General features: G+C 40.1%; 1 pseudogene across 1 annotated transcript; it reads left to right on the top strand.

Annotated features, from left to right (window-relative positions):
• The first annotated feature begins 1,182 nt into the window (after positions 1-1,182).
• LOC101009946 lies at positions 1,183-5,076 on the top strand (annotated as a pseudogene). The gene has a single exon (XR_162505.5). The product of XR_162505.5 is annotated as a protein farnesyltransferase/geranylgeranyltransferase type-1 subunit alpha pseudogene (transcript).
• Positions 5,077-18,558: the final 13,482 nt, after the last annotated feature.

Below are 18,558 nucleotides of genomic sequence, written 5' to 3'. Positions count from 1 at the left end.
GGGCATTAAACTAAGTGTGGGGCTCTGTTTTTGCGAGGCACCAAACACCCAAACCATATCAGGATATGAAACCATCTTCAGGGGACCATTATTCAGCCCACACAATAACAACATTCTTATTCTTATTATTTTGTTTTCCTTATTTCATGCTTCAGTGGTTTCAGAATAAAGTTCAAACTCTTTTTCAGGACATGGCTAGCCCATTGTGATCTGACCTATGCCCATCATTCTAATTTCAATTCTTTCTACCCTCCAACGTGCCTTGAAAACTCCAGTAACATTGAACAACTTGTGATTTTTCCACTGCAATCTGCTGTCACTTGCTGACCAGCCTCTTTCATACTGTTATTTCTGCACAGAATATTCTCCCCCATTTCCCCTTTTCACCATCCTTCTTCTCTTTCATTTCTGTCTGATTTTGTTGTTGTTGTTTTTAATACTTAGCCCAGGTTTTCTCCTTGGAAAAACTTCTCTCCACCACTTACAATTTTGGAAAAGTTTCTTCTCTATTTTCACATCTAAAGAATGAAAATCACAGAATAACACCTGCATTATTATGAGGCTCAAATGACATAATCCACATAAAGCACTTGGCAGACTGCCTGCCAGGTGGTGAGTGCCCACAAAAAAATTATCTATAATTATCATAAATATTACTTGACCTTCCCCTATGGTGATATAAGAGCTTTCCCCTCTGTCCTCTACTAGCAACAACTGCATAGAAGGTTGGCAGGCTTTCCGGTAATTTACTGCTCATGTGTAAGTCTGTTCTGCTGTAATGACTATTCTTTGAGATCAAGAGCTCAGTTGTTCATTTCCATATCTTTAGTGCCTAGCACAGGGTTTGGACATATGGCAAGTTAATATTTATTGAAGCAAAATAGGGAAAGAATTCTTAGGAGGACACATGCTAATTCTGTTCTCAGAATATTTTTTTAAAACATTCATTCCATTCTTATGTTCCTGCAGTACAAGTCTAAAAATATTTCATTTGTCTACCTTCTATTTAAATAAAAGTGCAGCATTAACAAAACTTACCCTGTTGTGCCAAATTTCCTTTTGTCTTCCTTTGCTCTAGTCACTTCCTCTTTTTTTCTTTCTACTTCCTCCTGGTAAGGGTCATTTCTTTCTGTGTCATAATCTCACCTTTTTTTTTTTTTTTAAATAATGTCAGTGTTCTTCCCAAAATATGCGTTCCCAGAAAGCTGCGTAGTCATTACCCGTAACAAGGAAAACCCCACCCTTCCTTTCCTCGCCGTGCTGCAGCCCTTGAAGTCTCCAGGGTATCTGTAACCTTAGCAAGGAGTCAGTACGAGCTCCCTCTCCTGGCAGGTTATAGTCATGCTAAAGCTAGACACAGGGCTAGAGTATCCCAGTCACACATCCATAAATGATTATAAAGCATGAGATAACCCAAGCCTGCTTGTTCCGTGAGCTCAGATTTAAGGAAGGTGTGGGGCTATCTAATTTGTTTATAAAATCATTCACTTGACAGGCATCACAGAGATCTGAATCCCATCATACCATTTGGAGGAAAGAAGCTGCACCATTTATGAAAAGAATAAGAACTTGGATTTGTGCCAAGAACTTCAAGAACTTGGAGTTCTACCAGTTATCTAGCTGGCTGCTCTTTTGGCAAATTACTAATATCTGCATGCCTCTGGATCTTCAACTTTAGGGTAACTTTAGACCTATTTCACCTACCTTATAGGGTAGATGTAAATTTTAAAAACAATATAAAAACAGTGCTACTTATTGGGTAATAGCTATGCTTCAGGCACTGATAGGTGCCTTATCCCTGTTTTGTATATGAGAAAACCACAGGTCAAGGAGTTGTCACATAGTAACTCTGTTAACACATGGAGAGCCAGGATTCACACCCAGGTCTTTCTGACTCAAAAGCCTTTCTTGATGTTGTTTTCCCTTTAATTACACCAGGCTGATGTTCCTGAATTATGCATCTGAAAACATTTGGGGGAGGGAAGTAAAATTCTATACTACAAAGTTTAATTTTTATTTTATAGATGACGAAATTGAGGCCCAGAGAAGTGCAGTAACTTTCCCTAGGAGTCGATGGCAAATACAACTCAATAGTTGATTAAGGACTCAATAGTATTTACCCAATAGGGCTAGCAGGTGTGCAGGCTACTCGGGTGTTAAAGTGTAGCTGCACCCAGGTGAAAGGGAAATCCAACAAAGGTTTTAGGTACTTCGGACTTTTTTTTCACATGCTTTCCACTTTATGGTTGCACTGGACAGCTTAGGTGACACAATCTCAATGACACTGTCCAGGTCACAAGGGTTTCCTGAGTCCTTGTTGTGAAACACAGGAGGCCCTCTGCGTGACTTGGTCCCAGCATCAATTTCCAGCTTCATCTCTCCCTAGGTCTCCCGGGTCATCATCTAGCTCCAAACCTCCTCCTCAGTCATGATGAACTGCTTGCAGCTCCTGGAATGTACCACATGGATTTGTGCCTCAGAACCTCCATTCCTTTACCTGGAATATATTTCACTCACTGAGCATCTACTCATTTTCCAAGACTCTGTTTAAATGTCACTTTTTGGATACAGTCTTATTTGATCTCCTACCACCCCTCCCCACTTGAGATAGAATTAACCATTCTCTCCTTTCGGCCTCTAATATCTCCTCTATATATTTTGCATTGGGACATATAATGTTTTTATTGCATATTGGTGCAAACTGGTTTGTTTGCACTTCTGTTTGTTAACACCGTCAGAATAAGGACTATCTTCAGATGGTGGCCACCGAGGGGGTCGGGAGGCTGCGCAAGGCGGTGAGCCTGGGCAGCTGGAGCAGCCCCCGCCCTAGCAGCATCCACCCTGCCCCAGGAGCAGCACGAGGAAGAGATGGCAGCCGAGGCTGGGGAAGCCGTGGCTTCCCCCATGGACGACGGGTTTCTGAGCCTAGACTCGCCCTCCTACCTCCTGTGCAGGGATGAGCAGAATGGGCTGATATAGATCCAGTGCTGCAGAATGATGGCCCCAATCCCGTGGTCCAGATCATTTATAGTGACAAATTTAGAGATGTTTATGATTACTTCCGAGCTGTCCTGCAGCATGATGAAAGAAGCAAACGAACTTTTAAGCTAACCTGGGATGCTACTGAGTTAAATGCAGCCAATTATACAGTGTGGCATTTCCGGAGAGTCCTCTTAAAGTCACTTCAGAAGGATCTACATGAGGAAATGAACTACATCACTGCAATAATTGAGGGGCAGCCCCAAAACTATCAAGTTGGGCATCATAGGCGAGTATTAGTGGAATGGCTAAGAGATCCATCTCAGGAGGCTGAATTTTTGCTAATATTCTTAATCAGGATGCAAAGAATTATCATGCCTGGCAGCATCGACAATGGGTTATTCAGGAATTTAAACTTTGGGATAATGAGCTGCAGTATGTGGACCAGCTTCTCAAAGAGGATGTGAGAAATAGCTCTGTCTGGAACCAAAGATACTTCGTTATTTCTAACACTACTGGCTACAATGATCATGCTGTATTGGAGAGAGAAGTCCAATACACTCTGGAAATGATTCAACTAGTGCCACATAATGAAAGTGTATGGAACTATTTGAAAGGGATTTTACAGGATCATGGTCTTTCCAAATATCCTAATCTGTTAAATCAATTACTTGATTTACAACCAAGTCATAGTTCCCCCTACCTAATTGCCTTTCTTGTGGATATCTATGAAGACATGCTAGAAAACCAGTGTGACAATAAGGAAGACATTCTTAATAAAGCATTAGGGATATGTGAAATCCTAGCTAAAGAAAAGGACATGATAAGAAAGGCATATTGGAGATATATTGGAAGATCCTTTCAAAGCAAACACAGCACAGAAAATGACTCACCAACAAATGTACAGCAATAACACCACCCAGAAGAACTTGATGGAATGCTTTTATTTTTTATTAAGGGACTCTGCAGGAGTTTAAAATGAGAAGGATCTTTCCCTTTGCTTGTGGTGTAAAAGTGCATCACACAGGCATTGCTTTTTAATAAGAACTGATGCTCCTTGGGTGCTGCTGCTACTCAGACTAGCTCTAAGTAATGTGATTATTCTAAAGCAAAGTCACTGGATGGGAAGAGGAAGAAAAAGTCCCATAAAGGAATTTTTGTAGTCTTATCAGCATGTAATCTATTCCCTTAGCATCAACTCCTCCCTCAGTGGTACACACGTCAAGATTTGTAGCGGTAATAACTGCGGGTCACTTGTATGTAATGGATATGAGGTAGCCGAAGTTTGGTTCAGTAAGCAGGGAATACAGTGGTTCCATCAGAGTTGGTCTGCACAGTCACATTATCTTGCTATCACTGTAACCGACTAATGCCAAAAGAATGATTTTGTAATAAAGTTATAGCTGTATCTAAAAGCAAAAAAACAAGCAAAAAGAATAAGGACAATCTTGTTTGTCATTGCATCTTTAGTCTTCAGTATTCTGAGCACTCGGGGGCAGAACATCACGACCGGCTAACCCAACAACTACACCCAACATATCTTTTGCCTGCTTCCTTACTATAAAAGCCAGAAAAAATGAATCACTTTTCCCAACCTCGCTTGCGACCATTAGATGCTACACACAAAAAAAGCTCTGCCCAATAACATATGAGCAAAGATCTTAGGGAGAAGCAGACTGCTTCTAGGAGCACTTTTGCAATTCTGATAAAAGGGCCAGAGTGACTGATATAAACTGTCTCCCTTTCCTTTGTCTTGAATACAAACATGATGCTCGAGTTGGAGTGGTGCCATCTTGCAACCATAAGGAAAAGCCTAAAAGGCCACTGAGCCACCAAACGAATGCAGCTGCTGCATTTCTGTTACATGAGAAGATTGTACCCTCGCTGATTCAATCTGCTGTGGTTGGGTCATCTGTTACTTGCACCTGAGAACATTCCTAAGTAACCTATTAATAATTTATAAATTAATAATTTTTGTCACTTAAAAACAGGTAATTTTTTTATTTCAAAGGTTTTCAAATGTCTACTACCAGAAACTTCTCCTCAAGAGGAATTGGCCGGGCGCGGTGGCTCAAGCCTGTAATCCTAGCACTTGGGGAGGCCGAGACGGGCGGATCACAAGGTCAGAGATCGACACCATCCTGGCTAACACGGTGAAACCCTCATTCCCTACTAAAAGTACAAAACTAGCCGGGATGCAGGGTGGCGAGGGCCTGCAGTCCCAGCTACCGGGAGGCTGAGCTACAGGGAGAATGGCGAACCTGGGAGGCGGAGCTTGCAGTGAGCAGAGATCCCAGCCACTGCACTCCAGCCTGGGTGACAGAGCGCAGACCCGCCTCAAAAAAAAAAAAAAAAAAGAGGAATTTTAAACTAAGCCCAATAACAATGCCCATCAAAGGGAGAGGTGCGTTCTGTTGAAGAGTGGCCAGGATTGCTGTGTGTGGACTACCAGCCCTTTCTGGCACTTTTCCCCGATAGCCCTGAGGCACCTATTTAAAACTCTTATGGCTTCTCTGAATACTGAACCACTCTCTAACACTAGATGGGAGTGTAAATTTGAACAGTCTCTTTTGTGCACAGTTTGGCAGTTTGAGAACAATTCCTATCATGTTGTTAAATTATGTAATCTTTGACTCAGCAATTCCATTTCTAAGACTCTGTTCACAGAAATACTGGCATCGTTGTACAGATGTGTGTGTGTGTATATATATCGAAGGTGGTTCATTATAGAATTGCCTAAAGGTTAAAAAAAAAGAAAAATTTAAAAAACAATGTAAATGTCCAATAAGGAACTGATTAGTTACTTTGTAACACATTCGTCCTCTGGCATATTCTGCACCCATTACTGATATTGAAAGGTCTCCAGGATATATTAAAGTAATATACCTTTAACATGTATTTAAAAAGTAACTCATAAAATACTATTAAAATAAAAATCATATGAGTAAATAAAATATACATTTGTAGGTATGTAAATGCATAGAAACATGTCTTGAATGAAAACAATGTTAATAGTGATTACTTTTGGGTAGTGAGATTGAGAGAGAGAGAACTTCAACTTTTTACTTTGTAAACCAGTATATTGTTTGAAAAATTGGCATGTATTTATTTTTCTTAGGTGAAAAATAGAGAGTAGTACCTTTCCAAAGGAGATAAACTGATGATAAATAAGCACCTAAAAAGATACTCAACATTATATGTCATCTGGGTATTGCAAATTTAAAAAACATTGAGCTACTACCACTAATTAGAATGGCAAAAATCCGAGACACTGACAGTACCAAATGCTGGTGAGGATATGGAGAAACAAGAAAGCTCATTCATTGCTGGTAGAAATGCAGAACGGCAAAGCCATCTTGAAAGATAGCTTGGCAGTTCCTCATAAAACCAAACATCTTTTTATATGATCCAGCAATTATGCTTCATGGTATTTAATCAGATAAGTTGAAAACTCATGTCTATATAAAAACCCACACACAAATGTTTATAGCAGCTTTATTCATAATTGACAAAACTTGGAAGTAACCAAGGTGTTCTTCAGTAGGTGAACCAGTAAATAAACCATGGTACATTCAGAGGACGGAAAGTTTTTTAGCACTAAAAAGAAATGAGCTATCAAGCATGCAAAGAGTGGCATTCTCTCTATTCTCCGTGAAAAGACATAAAGGAAACTTAAATCCATATAATTATACTAAGTGAAAGAAGACAACTTGAAATGGCTCCATACTTTATGATTCCAGCTATATGACATTCTGGAAAAGACAAAACTACAGAGACAGTAAAAAAGATCACTGGTTGTCAGGGGTTCGCAGGAATGGAGGGATGAATAGGCAGAACATAGAGAATCTTTAGAGCAGTGAAACTACTTTGTATGATGCAGTGGTGGATACTTGTCATTATACATTTGTCATAACCCAACCATGTACGTGTAGCACCAAGAGTGAAGCCTAATGTAAACTATGGACTTCAGGTGGTAACAATGTGTCAACGTAGGTTCATTCATTGTAATAAATGTGCCACTCTAGGGCAGAATGTTGATTTTGGGCTCAAGCAATCCTTCTGCCTCAGCCTCCCAAATATCTGGGATTACAGGCGCATGCCACCACTCCCAGTTAGCTTTTTATTTTCGTTTTATTTTTTTGTGGAGACAGCTCTTGCTATGTTGCCCAGGCTGATCTCAAACTCCTGGCCTCAAGTGATACCCCTGCCTCAGCCTCCCAAAGCACTGGGATTACAGATGTGAGCCACCATGCCTGGCCTAGCCCAACATGTTTATTCAACAGGATGGACTAGGTCCTGTGAGGGTACAGTGAAAATGTAGACATAGTTCTTGTTCTCTAGGTGCTTGAATATAATACAGTGAAGTTTTAAAACTATACCATACTATAAAGCATATTTTTTAAAACATGCTGTAAGAAAAACACAAGTAACCGATTATGAGAGTCTAGAGAAAGGAATGAGTTCCTCTCTTCTGATTAGGGAGAATATGAGAATACTTCACTACGGCAGAAGCATATGAGTTGGATCTCAAAATATAAATACATTCTTGTCAGTCAGATAGAGTGGGAAGGGAACAGGAAGAGCACTCTAGGCAGAGGGAACAGCACAAGAAGGCCTGAAAATATGTATTATATGTGAGGAATGGTGGCTGCCTGGATGGCTATCACTTAAGATAAGAAAAGGGATACCTTGGGAAATAAAACTGGAAAAGAAAAGTGGGGTAAAAGCATGCAATATCTTGTATACTCCATGCTAAGCTATTTATGTTAAAAAAAAATACAGGGAGTTAGCACAGGTAGGCCAAGTCAATCACTGGTAGGCTAGATCTGTTGTCCTGCAGCTAGGATAGGAGTTAAGAGGCATAGGCCTCTGTCCAGGGGCCTGGGCCAGGGTTCAAGAGGGATAGGTTCTGATGAGCCCACACTCTGAAGCCTGCAGTGGGAGCACCAAATGCTTGAACTCCTGGCTCAAGCAATCCTTCTGCCTCAGGAGGATTATGGGGTTGCGCCAACAGCCAATTAAGGGCATCTTAACACCTTTTGGATCTGAGCAGCTCTGGCCTCCCTGTTCAGCCCCTCTCTGGCTAGTAAGACCTTCTGTAATTAGAAATCATGCTTTCTCATGCTTGGTGTCCCCTTTTAGGGCTGTCTTCTCTAGCTAGACAGAGGAGCCTTGTGAGGATACTGGTAAGGATCCATTTTCTTCTTCCTATACTCGCTGTTCTAGGAGTTGGGTAGGAACATGTCCCTATTGACCTACCCCTCTTGAACCATCTATAGTTCAACCAAGGAGTTTGTACTATGGCATGTTCCTCATTTCTCTTGATTCTGGTTTTGTAAGCTCCTGACATTAAATTACTCTCTTATTTTTTCTCCATGGTTTGATTTGTGTTCCTGGCTCTGATTCCCAATTATTCCAAAACATATTAGTTTAATGGTTTGGCTCTACATTCAACCTTACTGTGAATGTCAGCCTTAAATGCCCCCCAAATAAGAGCTTTCTACCTAATATAGACCCTGTATCACATCATTGCTCCTAAGCTGCATATGCTCTTATCAGGGATACATGATTTTTAAACACTAAACAAAATATAAGGTTGAATAGAATTAAACTGTAAAACATCTTGCAGTTAACAAAAAGTAGTAAAATGTAGTGGGAAAGAAGATGCATTCAAGACATCTGGATTCTAGTTTTAGTTGTCACTAACTGGTTGCAGGACTAACCAAGTCTCTTAATCTCAACTATAAAATTGAAGAATTGCTCTATATGACTTCTCAGAGAACTTTAAACTCTGTGACTAAGTGCTATGTGGGTAGAGAAAGGGAGAAATCTCTTTGGGTGGGATTTGTTAAGTCTTCTGGGAAAAGAGAAAAAGGGATATAAGGTGAGCCTTAAAGATGTGTGGGATTTTTTATTGGGAAGATGAAAGTGAGAGCACTTGCAGAGTTGGAGGTAAAAATTTTGGTAAAACAAGGATGGAGGAATGAGCAGAATGGCTCACAGCACAGCAAACACCAAACATGCCAGCCTGAGCACAGCAGCTGGTAAGCAGTGGGAGAGCCCTGGAGGGGCAGGCTATGGTGAATGCTGTTGGACATGAGGCTGAGGGGTCACAGAGGACCTTTGTGGAGGGAAGATTAGTCTGGAAAGAGTGGGCAGGATGGAGGGGTGGGCGAATGCATTGGAGAAGAAGAGAGGAGTTTATGACCATGGTCCAGGTATGAGTTAAATACATTTGGACTAGGGTAGCTGAGATGTGAGTAGAGAAAGTGGTAAATCTGAGAGGCATTTTGAAGCAGAGATTGAATAAAGAGGAATAAGAAGAGGAAGTGATCTAAGTTAACTAGCAAGGCTTGAGGGGAGATTTTGTTAACAGAAAAGGGAAAGGAATTTTTTGGAGGGAGGTTTGATCTTCTAAGGAGTTTCATTGTTTCATTCTTAGACATGAACATGTGTGAACAGTTGTACTGGGAGTCTTTTAAAATGGGTATATTTTTGTAGGCAGTTAGAAATGTGAATGTTGTTGTCAAAATCAGATAGATGAGTTTCTAATTATTCATATTCAGGCAGTAGTTGAAACTGTAAAAACAGATGCTCTGTGTGAAGAAGAATATTACAAAGAGAAAGACATACAAACAAACTATTAGAAGAAAGAAATAATTACACATTTTATAATGCTTAACTATTTAGCTTTACATTTTATCTCTTACTTGAATCCAACTCTTATAGTACTCCTTTGACCTGTCCCACAAATTTATCTCTCTCAATCTTTTTTTTTGCATAAATATTAGCAATCTTTTCCTTTTCTTTCTGAGTAACTATATTAGTAAGGACAGGTTAGCTTATACTAACACTCCAAATCTTAGTGGCTGAAAGGTATTTCTCATACACTCTACGTGTCTATCACTTCTCCTCACATTTTGTTGGCCAATGCAAGCCACACAGCCATATCAACCCTCAAAGGAGGTGGCAGTTTGATCCCCTGGTGTACATTAATGGGAAGAGTGGGACTATTTGTGAAAAGTTCTAATGATAACCATAGTAACACACTTTTTTCCTTAGATCACTATCTACAACCATGTCTCCTCTACCTTCTTATTTGTATCGTCACTAAAACATTTTCAGTATGAATGTTTTATAAGCAGCAGTATGGTGGCATAATTCTATGGCATGATTCCAAGTCATTTCTGCTGCTTTGCTCTTTTCTCCTTATTTTGATGCTGTCTTCTTTTGGTTCCATGACAGGCTCTCTTCTTTTCTTCCTTTCCCTATTCTTAGAACTGAAGAGACTCAAGGAAATGCTACAACGGAATCAAAACAATTTTTACCCCATCTCTCCTCCCTGTGGTTGGTTCCACTTCTCTTCCTTCTTTAGCAAGAGTCATTTCTTCCTCTTTGAGTCCTGCTGCACTTCCTTCTTCTTTCTCACTTCCATGTCATTCAGAGGTTAAGGCAGTTGTGGAGCAAAACAACCAGCTGACAAGCAATAGATCTGATTCAATCCACCATTTATTCTGTGCAACATTAATTAGCTGGTTGTCCTGATTTTCACAGCCTGTGCCCACCCCATACATTGTTGACTTGATTACTTCTAATAAGAATTAATCTTTTTTTTTCCATTTGAATCCCACAGAATGTGGTTTCTGTCTCTAATTTGATTATCACAGTCTGCCCTTCCTCAGGGTTATTTTTGTATATGCTTCCTCACTAAATCACGACATCCTTATAGATTAAACAGTGATGTGCACATAATAGATGCTCAATAATTGTTAATTCAATGATGAGCCCTATATTTGACTAACTTGCCACTGGTTTTGGTGACATTTGGGTAAATCTTGATTCAGCAGTTGGCACTTAGGCTTTTGCTCATATCTAGAAAAAAAGGACATATGTAAATAGAAAAAAAATATTATCTGTTGAAGACCTTTCTATTTCTCACCCTCCATATTAAGATTGTAGTACTATTGTTCATTTACAATTCATACCATACCTGCTTTCTAAGAGGCTTTAAGTAGATGTATTAGGCAATATATTCACTTATTCATCAATTCTTTCATTCACTGATTTACTCAATAGTCACTTAATGAGTCCCTATCATAGGCTAGGGATAGGATAGAAAGTCTAATAAAAGGTTGGGCATGGTGGCTCATGCCTGCAGTACCAGCACTTTGGGAGGCTGAGGCTGGCAGATTGCCTGAGTTCAGGAATGCTAGACCAGCCTGGGCAACATGGCAAAATCCTGTCTCTACTGAAAATACAAAAATTAGCTGAGTGTGATGGCACCCGCCTATAATCCCAGCTACTTGGGAGGCTGAGGCACAAGAATCACTTGAACCCAGGAGGCAGAGGTTGCAGTGAGCCAAGCTGGCACCACTGCAGTCCAGCCTGGGTGACAGAGTGAGGCTCCGTTTCAAAAAAAAAAAAAGTCAAATAAAATGTGGTAACCTCTTTCAAAATCTGGGAGCAGGTGGGAGACACATAAGTAAAGCAATTGCTATAGTGCCATAAACACTGTGGCTTAGAGGAGAAGCATCTAAGTCAGACTGGAACTTTTTGGCAGATGAGACCCCTGAAACTAGCTTTGAGATTAAGAGAAGGAGATAGCTGGAGAATTGGGGATGGTGGAACAGGGGTTTTTATGAGGAGGAAATGTGCCATGTGCAAAAATGAGATGGGAAATAAAATTACTTGCTCCAGAAACTGCTCAAGAAATTCAATAGGACAGATCCATAACATCCTAGTTGAGGAATGGCAGAAGACAAGCTGGTGAAATGAACATGTGTCAGATCTAAAAGTGTCTTAAAGTAAGGAATAGTAACATCAAAGCTATGGAACACGTCGAAACTCCTCTGCCAGGCCAAGTGAGGTCTCAGATGCCATTCTGGGATTATACTTCCAGAAGCTGGGTCTGGTTATGGGTAGGGTAAGACTTTCTCCATAATATGCATGGAATAGAACTGAGAGGATCTGAAAGTGAGGGCCCAGGGTACAAAGCTAGGATTAATTCAAAGCTGATAGGAAACCAGAAATAATTAATATGAAACATGATCAGAAAGTACTAAGAGCAAAGAGGAAAAAATGCAGGATGAGAGGCACAGCATAGTGTCTTTCTGTTGTTGCTGTTGTTCAGACAGAATCTTTGGTCTGTTGCCCAGGCTGAAGTGCAGTGGCGCAATCTCAGCTCACTGCAACCTTTACCTCTTAGGTTCAAGAAATTCTCATACCTCAGCCTCCCAAGTAGCTGGAACTACAGGTGTGCACCACCACACCCAGCTAAATTTTTGTATTTTTAGTAGATATGGGGTTTCACCATGTTGGCCAGGCTGGTCTCAAACTCTTAGCCTCAGGTGATCCACCTGCTTCAGCGTCCCAAAGTGCTGGGATTACAGGCATGAACCACCGCGCCCAGCCACAGCTCAGTATCTTAAAGCCACCTTTTCCCTTTTTGGGCTCCTTGAGCCAGTATCTGTATGGGAGAGGAATATTTTGAACCGATTTGGACCTAAGGCTATCCAAGTATTTTAAGCAGAAGAGTGATAGGACCTGTTGTTGCTCTCTTAATTCTAGAGACACAGCATCTTGTCATGTCCTGTGAGCTCAACCCCATTTGTGTCTGGCCCAGAGTAAGTCCTCAATAAATAATTAGTGAATGGCATGGACTTGCTGCTAATTGTTAAGCACAGGAATGTTTTGTTTAGTCTATTCATATATTATGTGAGTATAATGCTACAAGAAAACTGATTTAATAGAAACCCACAAGAATGTACTCTTCTATTTATTTTAATAAATGTCCACAAAAATTATGTTATCTACCAGCCATTCAAATGTAAAATTAATCTTTTTTCCAACAGTGTCGCAGACATACACATTTAAAGCATACACATTAAGGAATAAGACAATAGAAAAGATAACCAAAGCAGCAGAACCAACTAAAACATAAAAACAAAATAACAGTTTACCAATAAAGTGGTATACGTTTGCATAACAACAATGCAGAAACAGTGGCTAAGAAGATTGTAAAAGATGGAGTTAAGCAATACAAAGCTGCTTACAAGACTTGTAATTGTTGACCATAATTGAACTAATGGTGGTGAAAATAAAGTTAGAATTTCCTGGAGATGTCAGGCGTGGTGGCTCACACCTGTAATCCCAGCGCTTTGGGAGCCTGAAGCAGGAGGATTGTTTGATCCCAGGAATTCTAGGCTGCGGTGAGCTATGATTGCGCCACTGCATTCCAGCCTGGGCGACAGAGAATGAGACAGTGTTTTCTAAATAATAAATACATACATAAAATATTAAAAAGAAATAAAAGGAATCTCCTGTGGGAAGCTTCATCATTTGTTTGCCATTCTAAAGTTGGGGTGGGGGCCAGAATAGGTAAGCTTTGGGTCCAGTTTATCATGAGAGAATGCATTAAGCAAACAACAGTTGAACAGAGTGTGGCCAGCCTGTACACATGTCACAATGGTGCCATCATGAGACAAGGCCACGTAATATAAAAAGTGAGGAAGGAAATACAAACTCCAAGTAAAGACCAAATTGCTAAGGGCTGCAGGGCCTCCCAGACTGCTCTTCATTCATAGCACAGGCTTCAAATGTGCCTTGTGAATGTGCATATGTAACATCTGAATGGATGTGCATTCTAAGTTAAAGTCACCACACATTTAAACCTGTACAGTTTTAGTTATTGATATGAACTTTCCGTCCCAGATTTTAGAATGATTTCTTCATGCCTAGCAACATCACCAGATAACAAGAAGCAGCATGCAAAGATGTCCTTTATGGTATTATAAAAAGTAAATATTTTATCTTTGTCCCAGATTCCTGGCATGCAGCTTCTGAAACATTTTGGAATCCTGGGAATGATAAGGGTAAGAGTATATTTTGCATGTTAATTAGATGTCTGGTGGCTGAGGGCCCCTAGGTAGCTTCAGGATAGGGGCTGGAAGCCAAAAAGGCCAAGCCTTGATTAGAAACTTGGAACTTTCATCCCCATTCTGCTGCTGGGGAGGGGAGAGCGGGTAGAGATTGAGTTCAATCACCAATGGTCAATGATTTAATGAATCATGTCTACTTAATGAAACTTCCATAAAAACCCATAAAGAGTGGAGGTCAGAGAGCTTCCCAGTTGGTTAACACATCTGCATTCTGGGAGGGTAGCACACTCCAGCTCCATGGTACAGAAGTGTTATGCTTGGGACTTTTCTGGGCCTCGCCCCTATACCTCTCATCGGCTGTTCATTTGTATCCTTAAAATACAAATGTAAGTTAAGTGCCTTCCTGAGTTCTGTTGGCCAGTCTAGGAAATCATTGAAACTTAGGAGGGGGTTAGGGAGATAGCTGATTTATGGCTGGTCACATAGAAGTACAGGTGATCTCAAATAGCATGGTACTGGCATAAAAACAGACATATAGACCAATAGAACAGAATAGAGAGTCCAGAAATAATTCCACACATTTATGGTCAATTGATCTTTAACAAAGGCGCCAAGAGCACACAATGAGAAAAGGGCAGACTATTCAATAAATGGTATTGGGACAATTGGATTTCCACATGCAAAAGATTAAAATTGGACCCTTATCTCACACCTTACACACATACACAAAAAAAAACCTCAAAATGGATTGAAGATTTAAATATAAGACCTGAAACTGTGGAACTACTAGAAGAAAATATGAAAAAAGCTTCTTGACATTGTCCTCAGCAATCACTTTTTTGGTTATGACCCCAAAAGCACAGGCAGCAAAAGCAAAAATAGTCAAATAAGAGTGCATCAAACTAAAAAGCTTCTCTATAGAAAAAGAAACAATCTATGGAATACAACCTATGTACAGAAGAAAAGAGACAAAAAACAACCTATGGAATGAAAGAAAGTATTTGCAAGCCATATATCTGATAAGAGGTTAGTATTCAAACTATACAAGGAATTCAAACAACTCAATAACAAGAAAACACATAACCAGATTTTAAAGTGGGCAAAAGGGTCGGGCGCAGTGGTTCACATCTGTAATCCCAGCACTTTGGGAGGCCAAGGTGGGCAAATCACCTGAGACCACCTGAGGGAGTTCAAGACCACCCTGACCAACATGGAGAAATCCTGTCTCTACTAAAAATACAAAATTAGCCAGGTGTGGTAGTGCACGCCTGTAATCCCAGCTACTCAGGAAGCTGAGGCAGGAGAATTGCTCGAATCCGGGAAGTGGAGGTTGCGGTGAGCTGAGATTGTGCCATTACACTCCAGCCTGGGCAACAAGAGGGAAACTCCATCTCAAAAAGAAAAAGGAAAAAAAAAAAAAAAAAAGGCAAAAGACCTGAATAGACATTTCTCAAAAGAAGACGTATGAATGGCCAACAGGTATATGAAAAAATGGTCAACATCACTAATTATCAGGAAAATGTAAGTTAAATTAAAAGCACAGTGAGATATCACCTCACACATGTTAGAATATCTATCAAAAAGACAAATGATAATACGTGTTGGTGAGGATGTGGAGAAAGGGGAACCTTGTACAGTGTGGGTCAGAACGTAAATTGGTGCAGCCATGGTGGAAAATCACGTAGAGGTTCCTCAGAAATTAAAAATAGGACTACCTTATGACCCAGCAATCCCACTTCTGGATATATATCCAAAAGAAAGGAAATCAATATATTGAAGAGATATCTGCACTCCCACAATCACTGCAGCATTATTCACAAAGGCCAAGATGGAAAATCAACCTAAGTGTCCATCAATGAATGAATGGATAAAGAAAATGTTTTACACACACACACACGCACACACACACAAACACACATTGTAATATTGTTCAGCCTTTTAAAATACGGAAGTTCTGTCATTTACGACAATCTGGGTAAACCTAAAGGATACTATGCTAAGTGAGATAAGCCAGTCACTGAAAGACTACAGATACTACAGATCTCACTTATATGCGGAACTCATAGATGCAGACAGTAAAATGGTGGTTAACAGGGCCTGGGGGTAAGGAGAAATGAATGGGGAGATACTGTCAAAGGATACAGGGTTTCTAACTGTTAGGATGAATAAATTCTGGAGATCTATTGTACAGCATAGTGATGCTAGTTAAGAATGCTGTATTGTATTCTTGAAAATTGCTAAGACAATAGATTTTAAATGTTCTCACCACAAAAAAAAGTTGTATGTGCAGTGATAGATATATTAATTACTGTCATTAAATTATTTCACCACATATACATATATCAAAACCTCACATTGTACACTGTAAATATATACCATTTTTATTTGTCAACTATAGCTTAATAAAGCTAGGGGAGGGTGGAGAAGTATGGGTGATCTGAGATTGCACCTAGCATCTGAAATGAGGGCAGCCTTGTGGCTCTGAGCCCTTAAACCTGAAGAGTCAGAGGCCAACTCTGAGTAGTTAGTACCAATTGAATTGGATTGCTGGACACCCAGTCAATTTCCAGAGAGGTGGAGAATTGGTTGGTGTGAGAAAACAACCCTAAAAGTTGGTGTCAGAAGTGTTGTGAGTAAAAACAGCTCAATTCTGGTAAAATGTATCTTACTAATTTTACTATTCTATTTATCTGGTTAAAAAAAAAATTAGTAGAATCTCACAGGTTCTGCATGTGTGTTCATGAGAAGTTTGGTTTGGTATGTGCAGAAGTTTGGCTTTAGTGGGTGTGGAAGTAAGCCAAGGTTTTTTTTCCCCAAAATATTCCAGGTCTAGGTTTAGTCCTTGCTTTGTTCTTTCTCCTCCATATTCTATATTCCTTACTTCCTTTAAGTAAACTTAAAGTAAACTCACTGTTTTTGGAAACCAACATCAACCTCATTCAACTCAGTTACCTCTACTTGGTTCTGCCAAATACTCCCGTGTTTAACACATTCTTTAAGGCAGTGGAGAGCTGTGGAAAGGTTTTAAATCTGGAGCACATGGTAAAATTTACCATGTGATTTTAGGTAATCACTTGGACCAGAGGCTGCATACCAGAGATGTAAGGATAGAGGCTTTCTAGTGTAGTGCACAAAAAGCACAAGTTTTGGAGTCAGCCAAACCTGGGTCCACATCTGGTTTTCAACACTTATTGGCTGTATAACCTTGAACAAGGTACTTATTCTCTCCAAGCCTACGTGTCTTCATCAAGTGCAATAGAAATCATTTTCAGTTAAGTCATGTTTGTAAAGTGCTTAATGTAAACACCGGCAGGTAGAAAGCACTCAGCAAATAGTAACTAGTAAGTTAATTGCTATGTTGTTCTATGAATGTTTTCTTTGTTGTTTCATGAGTCTTAACTGGATTTTAAACTCCTTCCGGTCAGCATCTGTCTCTTTTACTTCCCACTAAGGGTACCTGATACAGTGTCTGAGTAGCTTCCATCCTAGATTCAATCCTTTTAATCCAGGGCTGACCTGATACAGTCCTGACTAGAAGGTTACTTGAATGTCATCCCATTCCAGCTCTGGGCAACCTTATGTCAAAGGAAGATAGACTAGGCCAAGGTGGTCTTTGACATCCACTTCTTTCTTTTTCATGACCCTGAAACCTTAAACTAGGATCACTTTAGGCTTCCCCTTCTGAACTCATACCTCACTCAATGCCACGCTCCCACACCACTCTTCTCCTGTCCACCTAGAATGATTCCCTCGTTAAAACTGACTCTGGCTGGGCACAGTGGCTCATGCATGTAATCCCAGCACTTTGGGCGGCCAAGGAGTGCGGATCACTTAAGGTTAGGAGTTCGAGACCAGCCCTGGCCAACATGGTGAAACCCTGTCTCTACTAAAAATACAAAAATTAGCCAAGCATAGCGGCCAGGCCAGAAGTCCCAGCTACTTGGGAGGCTGAGGCATGAGAATCGCTTGAACCTGAGAGGTGGAGGTTGCGGTGAGCCTTGATCACACCATTGCATTCTAGCCTGGGTGACAACAGTGAGACTCCATCTAAAAAAAAAAAAAAAAAAAAAAAAAAAAAGACTGCCTTTCCAGCCCTATCTGCTCGCTAATTCATTGAATATGTTCAGCAAACTTTTGCTGAGTGCTTACAGCATTCTACAAACTGGGGAAATAAAATGGAAGAGCTACAATTGTTACACTCCAGTAACACGTTTTGCTTATGCTATAATACAATTAATGCTGGAATTAGTGAATTTCATCTCCTGAATTAGAACCACCTGTGAAGCTTTTAAAACTACAAATGCTTATGTTTCAGCTAATTTAGTAAATTTAGGTCGGACTCAGATATATAAAATCTCTGAACCTTTTTCGAAGATTTTACCGAACAGCCAGGGTTAAGAACTACGGGACGTGTTGCAAGTAGAAAGGAGATAGGGATCACGGAGTGTTGGATGAGCTTCTTTTTGGAGCATTAAATTGCATGCTGAAGGAGGTGTGGTTTTCCAGAGAGGGAAGAGCATTCTAGGAAAAGGAAAAGCATAAAGCCAAAACCTAAGGCCTTTGAATTTATCAGTATAATTTTTACAAATATATGAGTTGAAGAGTGTTAGAAGACCCACTGTTGAATAACATTTATGCACACTAACTATAAACTTCTGAGCAAAATGTCCTTATTTTTATCCATCAGTGCAGTTGACACATA

The sequence above is a fragment of the Papio anubis genome, chromosome 12, assembly GCF_008728515.1.
Source record: "Papio anubis isolate 15944 chromosome 12, Panubis1.0, whole genome shotgun sequence".
Classification (NCBI taxonomy): domain Eukaryota; kingdom Metazoa; phylum Chordata; class Mammalia; order Primates; family Cercopithecidae; genus Papio; species Papio anubis.
Note: the sequence above shows the minus strand (reverse complement) of the source record. Positions and strands in the feature narration are given on the sequence as shown.